The following is a 7738-nucleotide window of genomic DNA, read 5'->3' on the forward strand; positions in this document are numbered from 1 at the left end:
TGGATTACAATAGCAGCTGGAGGGTACTGGTAGCTGCCTTTGTCCTCCTCCCTCCTTATTCAGCCTGAGGGCCAGTGGAGAGATGTGTGAACCAACACTGTGCATGCACACAGGCCGTACCATCCTCATCAGAAGCTGCAGTCTTGACGGCTACAGCAGGCTGAACTCAGGGCAGAACTCTCAGGCTCCTGGATACCTAGAGACTAGCTCTGACCACACCTTCAAACCACATTCTCCATCCAACATCCACTTCCACTCATTTGACCATCCCACAAGCAACATTTTCCCCTCACCATGGCCACTTCTCTGCAAACTCAGGCCAGTGCTGTACATCCCAGAGGCAGAAGCGAGGAAGGGGAGGGGAAGAAGGGAGGTTAAGAACAAGGAACAGAAGGAAGGTATCTCTGTAGTCCCTTCAATGTGTACTCTTTTTCACTCTAGAAATAGGTGTTTTTTAGTTTTAGTTTTCCCCTTGCTATTTCTGGAATTATTAGAGTTCTTCATCCATTTAGGGCTTTTGGGTTTTGTTGTTGTTGTTTAAAACTGGTCAACAATTTGTTATATCAAGCCAGGAACCAGTATCTCATGCTTGAAATCATAGCTATTCAGGAATTCAGGAGGCTGAGATTTGATTATCACAGCTCCAAGCATCTCTGGCAGACAAGTCTGAGAAATCCATATCTCTAATTAACAAAAAGCTGGAAGTAGAGGTGTATAGATAACCCAAGTGGTAGACCGCCAGCCTTAAGTGAAAAAGGTGAGCCAGAGTGCAGGGATTGAGTCCAAGTCTTAGTACCAGCACATACAAATTTTTATTGTATTAATTTTTTTCTTATTCTTATTACTGGTATGTTCTGTCTTCTGACTAAACCACTATTGATATAGACCCTAAATCTACATGGAATGAGTTTGATCAAGGAGCAGAACATTTGCATAGCTGGAAATATTCTTAACAATAGTACTTCTCAATTTAAAAATTAGAATAGTAAATATGCAGTAGGGAAACTAGACAACATCTTAACTGGAGTGATCATACCCAAGATCACCCATAGGAAGCAAACACACTCTATTCCCAGATGGGAAATCCTAAGAATATACCATCTGTATCTTATTTGAGCCAAAAACATAAAGCTTGAACCTAAACATGAAGAAAGAATCAAACAAACCAAATCCAGGAACATAAAATAACTAGTTTCTAATCTTACAAAAAGTCAAGGTAAAACAGACAAATACTAAGACTTTATAACAGATGCACAAATGAAAACAACAAATGTAATGTATAAATGGAAGGATGCTACTTACCATCAGACATAAATAGATTATATTGGATTATGTGAATACATCACTTTAATGTTGAATATCCTGAATTAATACCTATATAAGAAAACATCCAGCTGGGCGCTGGTGGCTCATGCCTGTAATCCTAGCTACTCAGGAGGCTGAGATCTGAGGAATGCAGTTCAAAGCAACCTGGGCAAGGAAGACTGTGTGACTCTTATCTCCAATTAACCACCAGAAAAACAGAAGTGGCACTGTGGCTGAAGGGGTAGAGGGCTAGCCTTGAGCTGAAGAGCTCAGGGACACAGCTCCACAACTGACAAAACAAACAACAACAACAACAACAACAAATCCTTCTCTGTAGGAAATCGTCAGTGGAGTATTATGACCATAGTTAATGTCCAATAAGCAATTTATATCTGCCAGCCAGTGTTACACTAACTATAGCTCAACTTCACAATGGTTCACTGAGGAAAGTATTTTTTCCTATATCCCAGAGGCTAAAAAGTTAAGACAGAGGGAGACAGATTACATGGTCAGTATGACATTTGGGATTTGAATTAAGACAATCTGATTTTAATTGAGGCAGTCTGATTTCTGAGGCTACTCCTAAACATTAAGTTCTACTTCTCTAGCAAACAGCTCTTACATGGGAGAAGTGATGAGCACAAATTTCCCCTTTCTGCACATGAACTTGAGCTTCTTGAGGTTTAGCATGGACTACCACAGAATCATGGCTTACTTGGGAATCAGAGGAGGCAGTTAGGTCACCATACATGATGAACCAGAAGCCTATAAGGAGAAAGGGCTGAGATGTGAACCACCAAGGATTTCTCACTACAAGATTGCATCCATCTGCCCACATCCTTGGGAGGACCATGGGGTTGTACTGAAAGGCAGTGAGAATCAGTGGAAGAGGTATTTGGAAATTATGACTGTACTGTACGTCAGAAATTTTTTTTTTATATAAAAGCCTTTCTGTCTGAATCAAATTTTATTTCCATGGGAGGGGACACCAATTACTCAGAGTTCTCTAGATCAGCCGGCCCAGCAGTGTCTGTCTTCACTTTTAAGGCCCAGGCCCCTGGAGAACATAGAGCTGAGTCTCTGTGCCAATGAGCAGCTCCAGCTAGAAAATAGACTATCATGACTCTCCTTGCTTAGAGACATCTGAGCTCAGAATCTTCCATTAGTCTCTTCCTTGTTTCTCCTACCTAGCACATGGCTTGACTTAACGAATTATCCGTAAACATGTATTAAATAAACAAAAGAAGAAAAGAGAGACCAAGAAGGAGAAAGGAATGAAAGGGAGGCCAAGGAGGAGGCTGGAGGTTCAACCTATAATCCTAGCTTCTCAGGAGGCTGAGATCTATGGATCACAGTTTGATACCAGCTTGAGCAGAAAAGTCTGTGAGATTCTTACCTCTAGTGAAGTAGCAAAATGCTAGAAGTGGAAGTGTGACTCAAGTGGTAGATCACCAGCCTTGAACAAAAAAAGCCAAGTGAAAGCATGAGGCCCTGCGTCCAAGCCCCAGTACCAACACCAAAAAAAAAAAAAAAAAAAAGATATGAGATAGTGAGGAAAGCTCAGTGAGAGATATTGGGGCTAGAGGGGTGTTGGGATGAAGCACAAAGAGGCCCTGGGGACAAGTGACCTTGCCACATCTGCCCTCCAACCTCACAGTCCCTAGATGCACTGAACACTAAGGTGTTCCTTACTCTTAAGAGAAAGAAACGAAACAGAAAATCCTTAGACACCTGAATCCAGGGAGTCAGGATTCCAGCCCATCCAGACTCCAGAAAAGCCCAGAGTTTCTGAGAGGTCAGGGATTGTCACCCCAACCCTATGTCTTCTCTCCATGGTATGGCTCTCCGAACTTGGCTAAGCCAACCCTGGCTCCTGAAGACCTTGGCTGCTGGGTCCGGGGATCTCACCATCTCAGCACCTCCCAAGGAACCAAGCTGATGAAGTTTTATGGTCCTGCTTCCTCCACTGACCTTCCCAAGAGTCCTGAGGAAGGGCCGCCCACCTTCCCAGTGGGGATGCCAACGTGGAGTTCCACGAACGTTGTCAACAAGAACTCTACAAGGAAGAAGCCTTTGGGGACAGAGCACAAGGAAATAACCCCTCAGGGGGAAAGGGAAGTAACCTATTTCCTTTTCCTGCCTTCTTGAACATGAGCAGCTCAAGTGAGCAGATTAAAACTTCATTACCTGGTAGATGTGTGAAGAGCTGAAGTCTTCATTCCGATCCCATTCCCCAAACTATTGGCACTTGACCTGACAGTGAGACCATGTTGTCACTCCCCTTCCTGAACTGCCTGGAGTAAATGGAAGCCTTCCTGTATTCTTTACCAAGGCTCCACCCTGGACAAGTTACCCAGGCTTTCTGGCGCTAATTTAGAATTGGCTATGGCACACCTGCTCTGCCCCAGATCTTGAACCAGGTTCTGACAAATGGTGTCTAAAAGTAACCAGTGTCATCCCCAGGCCACACACAAGGAGGTGAAGACCCAGCAGAGGAAGGAGCCTGGCCCAGGGGTTCACATGTTACAGGTGCAGAATCAGAATTTGAATCCAGGTCTATCATGCTCTAATGCCTACTCTCTTACAATTGCTGCTATTCTGCCTTCTGAGGTTTCTGGGAGAATTAGATGAGATATTATGTGATATCAACAACAATAAAAAACCTGGCCACAAATTCTGGCCCAATTTCCATAACTATGAACACTAGCACCTCTCTTCTTTTTGGCTTTGGTTTCCTATTTAGGAGAAGATTGGACACTGACGTCCTTCCTAAGCAGCCACAGGCCATCAGGGTAAATCAAGTGTTAAAGTTTCAGAAATAGTGTGACCTGGTTATTAAACAAACTATGTTTAAAACAAAGGCAATAGGACTGGGCATGTAGCTCAGAGATAGAGTGCTTAACCTAGCATGCTCAAAACTTTGAGTTCAATCCCTAGTACTGTAAAACAAAACAAATGAAAAACTAAACCAAACCAAAAAGAACAACACAAAAGCAGTAAATGCTCTAAACTTCACATTTTAATTTTTCTATGCTTTACCAATGTTCTAGAGAGTTTTTATGGCTAATTGATTTGGTTGATGGAAATAGTGATTTGCTACTCTGCACTCCCCACTCTAGTTGAATATAATATTTCTTTTTCTTTTCTTTCTTTCTTTTTAACATTCTAGTTCTGGGGCTTGAAATCAGGGCCTCACACTCTTACTTGGCTTTGTTTCTCAAGACTGGTGCTTTACCACTTGAGCTATGCATTTATTTCTGGCTTTGTGCTGGTTCGTTGGAGGTAAGAGTCACTCAGATTTGTCTGCTTATATTGACTTTGAACCATGATCCCCAGCTTTCAGCCTCTTAAGTAACTAGTATTATAGGCATGAGCCACCAGCACCCAGCTGTTGAACATTACCTTGGCATTGGCTATGATAGCTATATCTATACCCTAAATATTGCAAATAATGCAAATCAGAGCTGCCCTCCCCAGCCCTGGGCCCCTTGTTGTACTGATTATTAACCATTTACAGCTCATCACTGGTCCTAACTCTCTCATTATGTCATTGACCTTCATTTCAGCCCAGAAGAGGTAGTCTAGCCCAGGGGATTTATCTTGAATGGATGTGGAAACAGTCTCATGCAGTGACATGCCTGAGTGATCAGAATCAATCTAAGGTCATAGTGTCAAGCTTGGGTCACTGACTTAAAAAAATAACATAACTACTTAAGGCATATTCCTATTTCCCAGCTAACGCCAACCAGGAAGATGCAAAGGATTTGGTAGAGCCAGCCCCAGGAGCTGGCCCTTGCCTCTCTGTGTCTACATTCATGGCTATACCTGAACTGTAACTGAAAGCCCTCCTGGCCAGTGAGAAGGAGGCAGGTCTAGAGGTGGCCACAAGGGATAACACAGCCTCTAAGGTTTGATTCTGAATGGGATAGGCCCACGGGCCTCAAGGAGAAGATAGTAGGCTAATGAGAAAGCGAGGGGTTGTGGCAGTCCCAACAACCTGGGACTCCTAATTGGCCCCAGGCTGAGAACGCCTCTGGAGGGACCTGGGGAGAATTGGCTCATTTGGTAAGATACTTATTCCCAGAAAGTTTTCTGGGTTTGTATCTAGAAAAAGAAAAAGAAGCTGGGTGCCCGTGGCTCATGCCTGTAGTCTTAGCTACTCAGGAGGCTGAGATCTGAGGATCACACTTCAAAACTAGCCCAGGCAGGACAGTCCATGAGATTCTTCTCTGTAATTAAACACCAGAAAACCAGAAGTGGCACTGTGGCTCAAGTGATAGAGCACTCGCCTTGAGCTGAAGAGCTGAGGGACAGTGCCCAGGCCTCCCATGACCAACCAAAAGAAAAAAGAAAAAAAGAAAAAGCGGAAGAGAGTATTAGGAGGTAGTGAAAGTACCAATGATCAAGGGCATCTTAATAGTCCCTGGGGACATCTTCATAACTCTAGGGCTTACTTACTCCATGCTCTCCTTTCTCTCTCTCCTTTCTCTCTCCTCTCCTCTCTCTCTCTTTTTCTCTCTCTCTCTCCCTCCTTCTCTCTCCCTCTCCTTTAACATCTCTCTCCACCCCCTCTCTCTTTCTCAGTTGCTGGTACTAGGGCTGATCTGATCCTGTATGCTCTCGGTATCTTGACTTCTAGTACTAGTTAGTATTCCCCAAGCTTATAAACAGAACCAAAAGAGAGACATATAGATCTAACAAGCTAATAAGATGATAATGATAATGATAATGATAACAACAATAACAATAAATATCATGATGATGATAATGATGATGATGATGGTGGTGTTGACAACAACAACGATGATGATGATGATGATGATGCTAGCAAATCTTACAGGATGTTACTGTGTTCTGGTATTTTTCTAAGTGTTTACTTACAATAACTCTTAATACTTTAAGAATCTATGAAATATAGTTTTTATTCAAAGAAACAGTGATGGAAGGGAATGTAGAAAAGTCTTGTAGCCATTTGCAATTGGCAGTTTAGGATTTAACAAGCAGTAAATGTTTAGCATCCAACACTCCAGAAAGAAAGCAGACAACAAAGAATAAAATTAAGTCTGCTTTTCTAGCCTGGTCATTCAAAGTCCCTGTTGCTGAGCCCGGTACAATCTCCAGCCTTGACAACTTGGCCAGCTTGTTCATGAACCCATTGAGTAATGAGAGGAATGGCCAGGGAAAGAGACTGACCAGAATCCATAGAGGGGTCTCCAGATCCACCTGGTTCTTAAAATCCTCTTCAGAGCTGGGTGCTGGTGGCTCACACCTGTAATCCTAGCTACTCAAGGAGGCTGAGATCTGAGGATTGCCATTCCAAGCTAGTTTGGGCAAGAAAGTCCATGAGACCCTTATCTTTAATTGATCACCAAAAAGCCAGAAATAGAGCTGTGGATCAAGTGGTAGTGTACCTTGAGTGAATAAAACCAAGTGACAATGCCCCGGCAGGACCTGAGCTCAAGCTCCAGTACCAGTATACACACACACACACACACACACACACACACACACACACACACAGTTTCATTGAGGGCACTCACTTTGAGCATTTCCATATAACAGAGATGGCTTCATATTATTTTCCAGTTCAAAGAGGACTATTTCTCCCCACACTCACCAAGTCCCAATTATCAAACCAACCTATTGACTAGTGTCAACTCTAATCTCTAAACCACTTCATCTTCCAAACAAAAAGAACCATGTGTCCTGCCCCAAAAGGTTTCCTCTGCCCCAGTGTTTTCAGGGCTACTCCAAGATGGAGCTGTCGTGCTATAACTGTCCACTCTCACGAGGTGCCTCCATACACACAGAACCATCTGTAGACCAGGCATGAGCTTTCCGGTCCTCATCCATCAGTCACTGGGGATTGATTCCCAGGAGACAGTCGGCTGAGGATAAGAGAGCAGCAGCTACCACTTGGGCTCTTTCTTATGCTTTCCAGGTCTTCCAGAACCCATTTTTTTTTTATTTTGTTTTGTTTTTTGGGTCCAGTTGTGGGGCCTGAACTCTGGGCCTGGGCGCTGTCCCTCAGCTCTTCAGCTCAAGGCTAGTGCTCTACCATTGAGCCACAGCGCCACTTCCAGCTTTTTTCTTTTTGCTTATGTGGTGCTGAGGAATCAAATCCAGGGCCTCATGCATGCAAGGCAAGCGCTCTACCACTGAGCCACCTTCCCAGCCACCAGAGCCCAATTTTTTACAATTTTTTACTTCCACTTAATGACATGAAATGACTGTGCCACCAACTTTATGACCTGGTAAGTAAAATCACTCCATGTTCATGATTGGAGCTCAGGACATATGGTAATTTGGTGGCTCATATTTGGTGGTTCACATATCAGAAGATTTTGTATTGTTAACACATCTATCCTCAATTGGTCTGTGAATTCAGTGCATCTCTGTCATAATTCTGGCTGACATTTTTTTCAGGAGTTGC

Source organism: Dipodomys merriami, unplaced genomic scaffold (genome assembly GCF_024711535.1).
Source record: "Dipodomys merriami isolate MVZ:Mamm:240054 unplaced genomic scaffold, mDipMer1.0.p SCAF_34, whole genome shotgun sequence".
Classification (NCBI taxonomy): Eukaryota; Metazoa; Chordata; class Mammalia; order Rodentia; family Heteromyidae; genus Dipodomys; species Dipodomys merriami.